The sequence below is a fragment of the Salminus brasiliensis genome, chromosome 5, assembly GCF_030463535.1.
Source record: "Salminus brasiliensis chromosome 5, fSalBra1.hap2, whole genome shotgun sequence".
Lineage (NCBI taxonomy): Eukaryota > Metazoa > Chordata > Actinopteri > Characiformes > Bryconidae > Salminus > Salminus brasiliensis.
In genome coordinates this window covers 20606892-20620528 of record NC_132882.1, presented here as the reverse complement: position 1 = coordinate 20620528, position 13637 = coordinate 20606892, and the positions used below count along the sequence as shown (strand labels likewise).

Sequence of the window (13637 nt, the reverse complement as noted above, 5' to 3'; positions counted from 1 at the left end):
TTAATAGACCTTAATCAGCTTGACAAATTACAGAAGTAGGTATAGAACTGATTGTATGATAATATGGCTGTTGTGGCTTGCAGATTCAAGCTCAGTCAAACCAGGGCAAACTTACTTTTGTGGGCTTTGATACCAGTTGAGATGAAGGTACTCTCCAAAATACCCCCCCCCCAGCATGCTTAATGACAATGACAAAACCACAGAATTATAGTAGTTCTACTGAAAATCGTGGCCCCACAGAGCTTGAACCCTCAGGTCACTCACAGCCATTGAACATTGAAAGTGGCCAACAGTGGAAACGTACAGCGTAGAAGGTCATTGGCCTTGTAAGCGGGTGTGCGTCCTCAGTGTGTCCAGTTCACAGGTCTCAGACCAGCAGATAAGTCTCATGAGCTCGTGTCCACAAATGACCTATATAAAAGGTAGAGAGAGAGATAGAGAGAGAAAGAGAGAGATAGAGAGAGATAGAGATGAATAAACAGGGCCAGAGAAGTACTTAAACTAGCACACAGATGATCACAGGCTAATGGCAGTCATCAATAAAGCAAGACATGTTCAAGTGGCCCCATAAAGAAGTGTAAGGATTCAGGCCCAGGCTCCATACAAGGTCTAAATAAACCAGGTTCATTTACACAATGACCAGCCACAACAATAAAACCACTGCCTCATATTGCGTAAAACCTCCTCATGCCACCAAAACGACCCTTTCCATCAAAGTATGGGCCCTACAGGACATAGCCAGCATGAACCTTTTCATACAATCGAACAGACATGCTAACCTTCACTTTCTGTGTACATCAATGAGCCATAGGTTTTCATGACCCTGTTGCTGGTTCAATAGATGTCCTTCCTTTGACCACTTTTGGAAGCAATTAACCACTGCACACCGGGAACACCCCACAGGACCTGCCTGCCGTTTTGGAGATGCTCTGACCCAGTCGTCTGGCAATTACAATATGACCCTTGACCAAGTCACTCAGACCCCGTCTCGAGTGTCCGGCCAAATTCATATCTGAATAAGGCCAAATGACATTAAAATCACATTACACAACTTTAGGAGATAGTCCGAGACGCATTTGAACCACGCAATAGTGGTGTAAACGCTGCCATCTCTCCAAGACCCAAAACCCGACCCAGTACAAAACAAAACACCAGTAATAAACGCCACATTTCCATAAAAAATGGCAGATTCTGTCCCATATAGTGATCAGATTCCAGTCTGACTAAACAGAGACACACTTGACTACGGAGTGTAAATACATGCGGTAAAAATCTCATCACATTTTAATTGTAATGGTTAATCTGCGTACTCCAGGTCTTTACAAAAACAAAAGACAGTGTGGCAGTTTCAGTAATGCCTTACATACATGTCCCACATAATGAACTTATATAGAAGTTAATGTTTATAAAGTTAGAGGTTAAACAGTAAAATCTACTTCAATACAAAATAAAAAGACAAGAATTGTCATTGTCAAGAATCACCATTTCTCCAAATAATCATAGAAGAGGCTTGGAGCTGATACAGCATGTCAAGCTGGACAGTGACAGGAGAATGGATACATGAGTGGCAAACTGAAGCGGTGGTAGGAGAGGGGGCGGGAAAGAGAGAAGGAGAGCGAGAGTACACAGAGACCGGCAGAAAGGGGGACAGAGCAATACGAAGAGTGAGAAATGCTAATGAATACCTCCTGAGTCAGAGCGATCGATTGGAGCGAGACAGGCAGCAGTGCTTTTTCAGCCCAGTTTCTCTCTCTCAAGTCCAATCACAGCAGCAGATCAGAAAGAGAACAGGACGCTGGCAGAAGACCAGCCTTATATAGCTCACTCTCAGCGCATGACTCATGTAAGGTGCTATCAATTCGCTAGACTGGGTTTCTAATTTTTAACACATTTTAGCATTGTAAAACAGTATTTCAGCTCACTAATGCAGTTCCAACAGGGCGGCCTCTGTCAGAAAGCCTAGCATTTGGTAGAGAGAATAGATTTTGCAGCTTATTTTAGTGTTGCTAAGTCGAGCAGATCTGCTGGAACTATGGCCTCTTTCAGCAACAACGAAGGTCAGGATAAGAATATAGGTTCTGTACCCAGTATGTGTGTCTCCCAGTTGGGGGGGGTGGGGGTATATTGCATTGTTACATGAAGAGGCATAGGTAGAACAGTTTAGAACAGTTTCAACTAGGCCTCTTTTTGTTTGACAGAAAGGGAGAGAAACAGAGAGTAATATTCATGGCTGTATTGCAGAGCTGAAACTGTAGGGTCAGAAAAGCCAGGAACGGGGCTGTTGTGGTGTTGTAACATCCTAAATGGGGGTTATTACTTCTTACCAAACAACAGGGATGGCTAAGCTGGGTCTCCATTAACTTTAGCTTATGTTAACCATGATGGCGTACATCTTCCTGGGCAGAGAGACTTAATGTTGGGGTTAAAAAGGCTGAGGTTAGCATGATTTTGAGCTGTGACAGTTAGCCTCAGCAGACTCACATTTTTGAGGTTTTAGACACCAAAATAATCCCAAGACTGTACAGCACTTCCTCAGGAATCGCAAGTTCTGCCCAAAAGTATAAATGCAAGTTAACCACTTCAGATGGCAAGACAATAACGACAGGGAGCAGGGAAAGCCATGAATGTTTGATGAAAACTGAGCATTCCACTGAAGGAAATAAAAAAATGATCTACATCCAAGTCAGCTGATTGTTTATTAAGCTAAATTATTATTATAATTTAATTTCAAAATAGCTAAAGTAAAAGCACATACAAATATGATTGCTATGCACTCTGTCATTTTAACCATAAAATAGCCTCTCTGCCAGCAGATGTGCTGTGATGGAATGGTAAGAGTAATGAGGGTAATGATAGTCAATGGTGGTAATATTAGTAGCAGCAGATAGTTAAGAGTTCATGTAGATTTTAACTAGGCCATTAGACCGGGTGCAGTGGCATAAGGTCTTGCACGTGTGGTGGGGGAGCCTGGTGGTCGGACTGATGGGTGGCAGCAGGTCTGACAGTCATGACTCCTACAGAAGGATAATGGTCCTAAACACACCACAAAATACTCTTTACTTCCAACAAAAAGCATTGGATTGACCAACACACAGTACAATGGGGTGGTTCATCATAGATTTACACAGGTCAGAAAATGACCAACAACTGCAGATTCCAAGAACCTCAGTTAAAACTAGGCTTATGCAGTATAACGGTAATACAATACACATTCAAATTTAAAGTGTTGATCATTTATTTTATTATTTTGAAATAACATACTTTTCTATGTCTACTCAGCACAAGGCCAAATAAGCTCATAACCCCATTCTCTCAGACACCGTGTTCCTCGTCAGCACCTCGGTCAGTAGCTCAGCAGTTGGTCAACAGCAGCTGCACTGAGCTGCCTGATACTTGGTGGAGATGGAGCCGGTATAGTTAAGCAAAGGCTAGCGCTAGCTTAGCGAAGGTGCCCCCCAGAAGCTTGTTGATGGCCATCAAAAGTATCTGGTGAAAGTGAAACTTGTTAAGAGATGTTGTGCTATATGTACTGTACCTTGTTGACTTCAAGACCCCCCCCCCCCATGTTAATGTGCTTTAGAAAAAGATCAATTCAAGAGAAATAATTGGCAAAATAAACAGCTGTGTGTGTAGGTGCAGATGTCAGTTTATGCTTCAGTGATGGGCTGATGCAGGGGTTAGACCTTAGACTGAGCGAGGCTAAGTGACATGACGGGGGCAGCTGAAATAAAATGCTGAGTGAATGGATTGGTGATCCTATAAGAGAACAGATGTCAGGGTCTCGGTTACTGCAAACCTGCTTGCTGTTCTCACACCCCAGCACCCAAAGCCTATCAGCTGTGATGAGTCACACTCTGGGATATGGAAGGGTATGCAGGCTACTTCCCTTACTACGACAAAGTGTGTGGGTTTGTGTGATTTGTCTACATGCGAGACACATATTTGTGGTGCCTTGACTGTATCATGATTCACTGTTGATGCCAAGCTGAGCTAGGCATGAGAAGATCTGATCATTCCCTTAGGTTTATTTAAAAAAAAAAAAAAAAAAAAAAAAAAAAAAAAAAAAAAAAAAAACCTACCACACATGCCACTTTACCACACTCAACTGCCAGTTACCTCATACATGGTCATATTCACCCTCACACACACACCAACCGCACCACCACAGCCTCCCTCAGGATAGGAAGTGTGAAAATGGGATGTAACTGGCCTAGTTCCTGTTTGAGCGTTAACTCCTCACCAGCCACCATGCACCAGTTAAGATGTGACTGTTGAAAAGAATACCCCCAGGGAACAACGATCAGATGTACTGTAAATTAAACAGGGAACTTGTGTGGCAGCAAGCAAACAGAGCAGTATGATTTCATAGTGCTTGCAGACAGAACCGTGAATACTTTAATATGAAGCACTGAAACACTGTTTTACTTGTTGTGTGTAGCAGTGAGAATGTGTCATTGCATGACCTTGATGATTTACACAAAACGTTCTCCCCTAATCCACAGTATTTAATGGAGAACAAAAGTAAGCCAATATGAACAGCAACAAAGTAATGAGGCAAAAAAAGCTCCAGTCATAAGAACTAGTCTAATACACAATGTATTAGTGGAGCAAACCAGTCCAGCTATGTAAAAAAGAGGGGGGAAGAAAAGCCATAGAGCATCAAACAGCATCAAACAACAGTGGAAAACTTGACAGAAGCATCTTTCTGCTATTAAAAGTCTGACACTACCTTGTGCAAAAAAAAAAAAAAAAAAAAAAACCTGGACCTACATCTCTAATGCCTAAGAATAGCTTAGCACACATAAAAGTGGGCTTAGTGTCCCACATCAGGCTGCGGCACCTAAAAAAAGATTCCTTCTTCAAACAAGATCAACAAAAAATAGAGAGATGAAGAAAAGGATGACAAGATCACAGTAAGTGTCAACACGCCATACTTCTGCAACTAACTGCTCTATTAACATACGATTTCTTATTCCATAGCCCCACAATAACGTAAAGGGAAAAACTTGGGCGATCTTTAAATATCATCCCACCTTGGGACGTAGCACCTCGGCCACAAGTTCGGATCTGGGCAAAAACAGTCAGAAACAACGTTTAAAAAAAAAAAAAAAAAAATCAGTATCTATGTACACTCGAGACCAACGGTGAGCTCCAGTTTCGCATTCTGCTGCCAAATACGGGGGAGAAGATACTGCGGAGCAGAGTACTCCTCAGAAAGCTGACCCTACGTACTCATACTTACAGAAGTTGCTCCAGATGCCGACTTGTATCAATGAGTAGAACTTCACATTTGCGCTTGTGTGGGAGCTGTGAAGCAAAACCTGCAGCCTGCCTCCTCCACGCAGTTCTGATCAGAGATCACCTCCACTTCCTCGGACCCCTCCAGAATGAGCGGAAGGCACCGTTCGTTCCCATTCCGGGCCGTCTGTACGTCATAGCCACGCCTGTCCCAGAAAAGCTCTATTCACCGCAGGGACCCATGGCCCACTTAACAAGGAGCCCAAAACGCTGCTCTCCTCCGTCCTCTCTAAACTTTAGTCCTCCAGTCACGTCACCTGCAATCTTCCGTAGCTGACACTACAAAACCAGACACACTTAGACCTACATGAGGGCTTATCCCCACAGCTATGCTGAAAAACACCATCATTTCCATCATTCATAAAGCACAGAACAAGCATGGCGCAGTAGACTCTGGCACCTTTTAGATGTCACAGCTTCGCATCTAAATGGCACTGCATTAACAGTCATCAGTCATGGACTACTCGAAAAACGGTCCTGAAAAAGCACACCCTGACAGGTGGCAAGTGCACTGACAGGCATTTAAGACGCTCTGCTCTACATGCCAACAAACTCAACCTCTAGGCTAAAATGAGTCAAAGTTGGCGTTTTTTCCAGACTGGTATTACACTTTGGTTTTTGATAAAACTGCAAGCTTTCTCCATACCTGTAGCCCACTGATCCATCCTGACATTTCCTGTCCAGTCAAATAAAAGGGGCACCAAAGTAGGCTGTATCTTATTTCCTGATGAGATGATATGGCTTGCTAGATTTTAACCTCAGATATAACATTCAACCCATTTGCTTGGATTAAATGGCTATGCACTTTAAGCATCTAAGGCAGGGGTGGGCAAAGGGTGCTGCAAATTCCCCTGCTTGAACAGAGGCTAGCTGAATCAGGTGTGCTTGAAAAGGAGCAGGAAAAGTACAAAACCGTGCAGGAATCTGACACTCCTGGACTGGAACTGCTCACTCTGACCAAAGGTCCCACAGTGGTGATCAGCAGAAAGGGAGTTGGACTGACTGACTGACCAAGCTATCGTAATTTCATTTCCGATACAAACACGCAATGCAATCATTTGATTGCAAATTTGCTAATTTGTTCAATACTAAAAAGTGAATGTCATTGTCAGAATTCAGACATCAGCTACACAACTTCCAGATCAAGCTCAAAGTGTGAAAGTCACACTAATAATAAAGATTATACTGCACAGTAACACATGATTAACTTCACACTGTGTCTGAACTGGGGCTGTAATATTTGCTAGTTGTGTAATGAGCAGATTTGGTTGACACAGACCCCTATTATACTGTGATCATAGATCCACTACAGAAAAACTATGGTGTTTGGGGTTAGACATCAAAACTGTGCAAGGAAGCACAGACCTAGACGGTTAACATTCAGTGACTGAGAGCACATCGGGTTAAACTGGCTAATAATCTCAGAGCCTTTAAGTTTCTGTCAGCATCACACACTGCCCTTCATCCTACCTTGAAACAGACCCTGCATGTCGGTCTCGCACGTGCAGCGCTCCTGTAAACCTGACAGCGCTGAGGAGAGGCTCTCACTCAGTGTGAACAAGACAGCTGATGAAGAGCTCACAACCCGCCGGGTTGGAAACGATCGGCTCTGCCCCGCTCAGTCATTCTGGAGACAGAGACGAATGATCGTAACATTAATACACAGACAGGCAAGCCGAAATCCATCAACCTCGCTCGCCTGTAGCTTCACCAGCTATTGACTCGAGATCTGACCAGTATTAAACACTAACTGCCATCTTTGACAAAGCAGGAGCAAGCAGCTACAAGCAGGGGCACCCTCAGCAATTCTTCTGCAGGCGCGAGCTCCTGTTGGGTTGTGCTCGGCGTTGAGAAGAGGGGTTTTCAGACACCCAGAGACGGACAGCATCGCTGTAATCACATACAACCAGCGACCACAGACTCAGCACTCACTTGCATTCACCTGGTGTCAATTCCGTGGTCATGGCGAGTTTAAGCCCTGAGATCTTGCCCCACAATGTTCTGTGATTGGTGCTGACAGCAGATCTGACCTCCCTCCCTTTAAGTACCCCACTCGTTTTACGACACTTTTATATCCAGGGTGGAAGAATAAGGACGCAATATAAAGCCATGGTCTGGAGGATGGCTGGATATATGGATGCACAAACGCATGGTTATATGGATGGCTGGATAGACTGCACTGATTGAATGCACGCACGCACGCACGCACACACATACATACATACATACATACACCGGCTCCAAACAGCGCTGTTGTTGGATGTTGGTAGCTAGAGAAGCGGAGAAGCATCGATGCTGCTCCATTGTACCAGTCAGAAAGAAAAGCCTTTGTGAGTTTGCTGCTAAAAGACCCACGATGAATGCAAACAGTGGAGGCAGCCGATTTCAGCTGTGCTCGGATCAACGCACGAGCTGCAAACCGCTTTTCTGAGCAGCCTTTTCTCCTAAATCTCGCTCTACAAGTTTCATTGTAAGAGCCGCGAGCCGTAGAGGATTATTCCCATCCTCTTTTTTGCTCTTTCTATCTGTATAGCCTCGCTCTCCTCTCGCTGCTCGGTCTGTTTTCTCGTTTATCTGCGGTGTTTCTTACCTTCCTCCGTGCTCTCTGTGTCCACCACAGCGCTCTTCTTTCTCTCACTACTTCACTTTCCCCGCAAACACGGCCGCCTCTCCGCCTCTCACTCTCAACACCCACTACTCAAACTTTTCTCTTTTTTTCACAGCGGCGCCGGAAATCAGCCCGCGTGCAGCCTGGTAGTTGTAGTCCACACCGCGAAGGCAAAGGAGTCACCACCACGACTGAGTTCATGTAGTAAAAATGCAATACCCATAAGCCTCTGCGAAGGAAGCGAACCCCCGCGCAGTGTTAAAAATCTCTTTGGGGCTTTTCAGGAGCAGGAGAGCAGCGTTCACTTTATTTACCTCTGAAGACACAGCGACGAGCCTAATACACCCAAATAAACAACCCCCCTCCACTATTATGCATTAAATCACTGATTTTAGATTCACTGAGGCAGGTTTTAGCAAAGTTGTTAAGCGCTGAGGTTATTATTAGTTACATTTTAAACAGCTCATCAGTGAAGACCAGATAAAGCCTTGATATTGAACAAGTTTAGAGATATTAGAATATTAAGCAGTAAGCCTGCAGTACAATATTACTCGTAGAATTTATATCGGTATTGGGAGAGGGTTTATATATATAAGACATTACCAATATGAACAATGGATAAATGTTTATATGATTTTTAAAGGCCCTATATTGACCCCTAGTCCTCAATCCCAGCTTTGGTGAATCCTATGTTGTGGGGTTCTTGCTGTGATTGGTAATTATTTACTGAATCAGGCCTGGTAGAGCAGGTGAAGCCAAACCTGAGCAATCTGATGAGACCTCTTTTGAAAAGTGACCCTTTGTGAAGCTTTCTGTGAATTAAAATGGGAACAATATGTTCTTCTTCTTGTTCTTGTGGCAGAGTCTGTAGTTTTACTAAGCAGACTCCTTCTTTCTTTCAGGGTAATGTACTTTATCTTGGGCTCAGGCTACACATGTGAAGCAGTGCAGAATGAGAAGAACAGCAACCCATTCCCCAAGTTCATTTTAGAGGTAGGCTTATTTTGTGGTAGCCCTTGTTGTTCTCCTCACCTCCAGGCTTTAGTGTTAAAATCACACTAATAACACATTTACACAGAAAGTGTGTGACCTCAAGCACAGTGACTCATCTACCCACTACAGCTGCAGGGGAAACTTTTTCCAGCACACAAAACCAGTACCTGTCTGCCATAGAAATTCAGGACTATACAATGCCCTGTAGCAGGGGTGGGCAATTCCAGGCCGGGAGGGCCGGATTCCTGTACAGTGTTATGCTTTTCCTGCTCAAACACACCAGATTCAACCCGCCTGTTAATTGCCAGGTTTGGTAGATCAGCAAACTGTGCTGGACTCTGCCCCTGTTGCCCACCCCTGCCCTATAGTGTGTGACTCCGGTGCATCCTTACAGGAGAGCTCTGTGCTGCACAATATCATTATTCTGAATTATAATCCTACTGGTTTCTACAATAAGATGAAGAGGACAATAGAAACTGTCGTACATGTTGTATTGTGATGACCACTGTTCATGAAGCTTGTTGTTTTTGTAATAAAAGGAAGAGTGACCTTATTACATTGAAATATAGAGTTCTTCACTGATAGGCAGCAGTGCTAAAAAGCTTTAGGGCAATTGGGTCATCTGTTCTAATAAACCTTTTTATTTCCCTTTTTACATTAGCTAACCGAGCACTGAATTGTTTGCAATGTAATGTTTCTTTGCATGCCTTTTCATTATAGTTTAGCTGACCAGGACTTAATGATGCAGCTCACAGTAGTTGAAGTACTACTGTAATATCAACTGTAACATCTAACAGAATGGCACAAAAGAGATGTATCTGCAGTGAGTATTAACACTTACTGCATGGTTGCTGCCTTTGCTCAGGTCCATATAAACGGGTCACAAATCTGGAGTGTAGGAAGTATAATAATGGAATGCAACACTGCCATCCAGTGGAATATCAGGGGAGGAAAACTTCAGTTTCTAATGCATTTATACAACACTGTTGAAAACCCTGAGGCAAAAAATTTTTAGAAAAATGATCAATCAATGAATACAAAAATTATTTAGAATATTATATATTATACCTGATAGATCTGACACCTGTGATATGTTGGTTGGGCATATGTGGGTCACATGACTGTGCCTAAATCAAATGCAATTACAGTAACATTAAAGATTCTAATGAAAAACATATATCTCCACAATGTCGACTTTACAGGAGAAGGCAAATTTGTACTTACTTTGAATGGAAGTTAATATAAAATAAGAGTTTATTTCAGGTCATTGAAAGCATTTCTATTAGTCTGTTCATCTGGAATTATTCATACAGTGTCCTGAGCAGCTATATGGTTCAAATAGGGATGGAGAAAATGGACAAAAATGTAGATGCACGTTTTTAATTGGACAGCAGCGATATTCAGAATGCCTATGTTTACAGAGTCTTAACATATTTAATGACGTCACTCCAAAAACAAAAAATCATTGCTGCCTTGGCATTATATAATCTGGCTGTTTGTAATGCTTCAGAATGTTGAGAAAATATGCACACCACAGCTGTGATAAAGAAAGATTTGAGAAAGAGAAGAGTTGTTCAAGATTGATTTTTTGGCCACAGTTAATGCTCAAATTAGAATTAGAAATTAGATACAATTTGTGTAACATACAGCCATGAGGTCTTCACAGATGATCATGACTCAAGCATAGACAATAAGCAGCATCCTCACCATTTGTGTTGGTCACAGATGAAATTTGAGCACACACATGCAGTAAACAAACATGCACAGAGTGGGGGTCAGTCCAGGGAGCAGAGCCTTGCTCAAGGGCCCAACACTGGCTGCTTTCTAAGCCCAGGTATCGAACCCACAACCCTGTCATTAATAGCCTGGTGCTCCTGAATAGCCACCACTGCCCTAAATGAACATAGAAACACAGTGTCCAACTAAACCCAGCTGACATCTGTTATGGTATTTGTCGTTCAAATGATTTATCAAAAAAGCTTGTTAGGGAGTGATGTAAATCCTGTGAGCTAAGTTAAAATGAATTCTTTGAAGAGACAAATTCTTAAAAATGTAAAATTATTGTCACACCACATCCCAATTTGGAGACATATTGAATTTTAGACCTCTACAGCACTGAAAAAGGGGGATTTTTGGATCAATCAAACAGGCCATACACATGTGAGACTGATCTAATCCTCAGGAAGATTCATGATTTCACAAATAAAAATTTTTTTAACAGAGCTTTCCAGGGAACCCCATATACATGTAGCACAGAGTGTAGCCTCAGATATAAAATAGGAGGTGACAAAGTAGAATAGTAGTTACATAACTCTTGAAAGGAAAAGAATATTAATGCATGATATGTTAATTCTCAGTGATTATTACTGAGCACAGCAGCAATGTCAGTCCACAGTATATAATCAAGGGGGAATGTCATAACAGTCAAAGTGGGATAATAGTAGCAGGTTAGAAGGAGCATAATATGAATAGATTAGTAGATTTAGTAGTTTTAGGAAATATCATTATAAACAGAATTTCGTTTTTATAGCTGATACAAAACCTGGATGTCATAGATGTGCTTATAGCTGGTAGGATATTAACTAGAATGGAGCAGTTTTGAGTCAGGTTGTTCTGCTGAAGTTATTGTGTAACTCCATTATATGCACTTGAACCTACGAGCTCGGTGAACGAAAGAGAAACAGGAAGAGAAGTACAGGAGCATCAGTCAATAATCCATTAAAGAAGGAAATGCCTGATAGCTCAGTGCTTGAGTGTTTCTTCAGTCAAACTCAGTGGGACAAAACAACACATGAACAGTGCTCTATGGTGACTTCAGAGTAACCTTTAGAAATGCTTATTTTTTGCTTGTTTATCATTCAAGTTACAGTTACCACTGCAGTGCTGCTGATTGGTACCTAAACTGAGAGCCCCAAATCAAACAGAGTACAAAAGTATTTATCCAAGATTCACTAATGCACTTGTTACTTTATTGTAGGCACAGGACGTGCATTTATTTGCATGTGTTAAAAGCAAGCTGTAATAGTGAAAGAAATGAGTACACACAACGGATAATAGCCCTGGCTAGAATGGCTTTAAAGAGAGGACATAATTATGCTTAGGCACTGTGAAGTCTTCAGAGCTTTTAATGTTCTTAAGATTTTGTTGTTGTTTGTTTGTTTGTATGTTTGTTTGTTTAAAGCGAGGGTGGGGAACTCCAGTTAGAATCCCTTGGTTAGTTTAGCTAGTCTGGAAGTAGATACTCGACTAACTGAACAGTAGGGCTTTATGTGGGCACAAATCCCAACTCTTGAACCTCATAACTTGCTTTATGTATTAGTTCCTGGAAAATATACACTACTCACAAAAAGTTAGGGACAGCACACTGCTGTGGTTACGCAATATTTAACCTGTATATTGTTGCATACTGCTATTCTGTGAAAAACACTGTGTGTGGTATTGTTCTCTGTATAGTGTGTATTGTCTGTAAATTATATGTAGAGCAGCTGTATATTGTTAATACTAGAGAGACACTAACAGCCGGAAACAAATTCCTTGTGTGTGTGAACATACTTACATACCATTCTGATTAATGTGACCTTCTCTAAATGTTTGAATGCACATGCCCAACCGTTCAATGTGTCAGCGCAACTTGCTGTTCTTTAATAAGGAGCTTAGCAGCAAAATTCACAACAGGTGTTTGATCCATGAATCGACCAATACTTTTCCTGGTTTAATAAGAATCAGTATTTAAACAGTCCTCCTCATCAAGCTGTTCACATTTTAACATCATGAAAATAAGACGACACCTAACAGTTGATCGAATCTAATTGAACTAATCAACACTCAGGATGTTTCAGACGGAAGTGATACAGCAGCGATAGCAGCGATACAGAGAGACTGAAGGAGTCACGGCATAGACTAGTGCCCTGCAGAACCGGATGAACCCTTGCAGGTCATCTAGCACCAGAAGTCAAATATTCCTAACCTTTTGTGAGTAGTGTATATTAGTTATCTAATATCTAAATTCCTCCAGTACAGAAATCATGTTGAATTGTGGATTTTGGTGAAAAGCTATATTTTAGCTATATTTTACTCTGCACACAAGTTAACACAAGTTTCCTGGAGTCTTCAACATCAGAATTCCTCAGGGATCAAGCACCACAGCATGATTGATTCGATTGCCTTTACTTTTAAATAATAGTCACTGCTCACCCCACCCCCCCATCCCTTTCTCACTCTATCTCTCTCTTTCTCACTTAATTGCTCTCCCATACACATTCACACTCTCTTTAGGTTTCCAGCTACCTGACAGTTTTGACCCATGGCTGAAACTCTGCCTTTGCACCCTAATGTATGTGCACACATACTGAAAAAGAGAGTTTTTAATAATATATCCCCTTTAAAGATTAAAGCACAATTATGACTTGTATTTGGTTGATAGCATTATATGACAATTAGCATTACATGAGGATTGGTATTACATGGGGTCTTGGAAAAGGATCACCTTTTTTTTTCTAGACAAAAAGCCTGTGTTGTTATCTGGAGTTTGACAGCCTACTTGGTAATGGCTTTAGATAGGGGTATTGTAAAGTCATTTAGGTTGCATAGCAAGTGCACTGTCTTTGTAAGTGTACTGCCAGTGAGGTACCCTTTACTCAGCTCTCTTAAAGAGTTATTGCATGTCTTATTGAAACCGAGAGAAGTGGTATCAATATATTTCAGATGGATGATGATGAACAGAGTGTGGCTAAGTGTA

At 41.9% G+C, this 13637-nt stretch overlaps 2 protein-coding genes across 5 annotated transcripts in view; one reads left to right on the top strand and one right to left on the bottom strand.

Moving 5' to 3' along the window:
• The window catches only part of phactr4b (phosphatase and actin regulator 4b), a 40533-nt gene extending 32553 nt beyond the window's left edge, over positions 1-7980 (bottom strand). The window contains exons 1-3 of one of the 3 annotated variants that reach the window (XM_072679800.1): positions 7889-7980; positions 6769-6925; positions 305-411 (exon numbers count right to left, since the gene is read on the bottom strand). The gene's annotated coding sequence lies outside the window, so the exon portion shown is untranslated. Of the gene's footprint in view, positions 1-304; positions 412-5242; positions 5336-6768; positions 6926-7888 lie in introns of those variants that run through there. The other 2 variants (XM_072679799.1, XM_072679802.1) reach the window with 2 other exon arrangements.
• stmn1b (stathmin 1b) overlaps positions 1-13637 on the top strand; it is a 213238-nt gene that overhangs the window by 72118 nt on the left and 127483 nt on the right. The window lies entirely within an intron of this gene.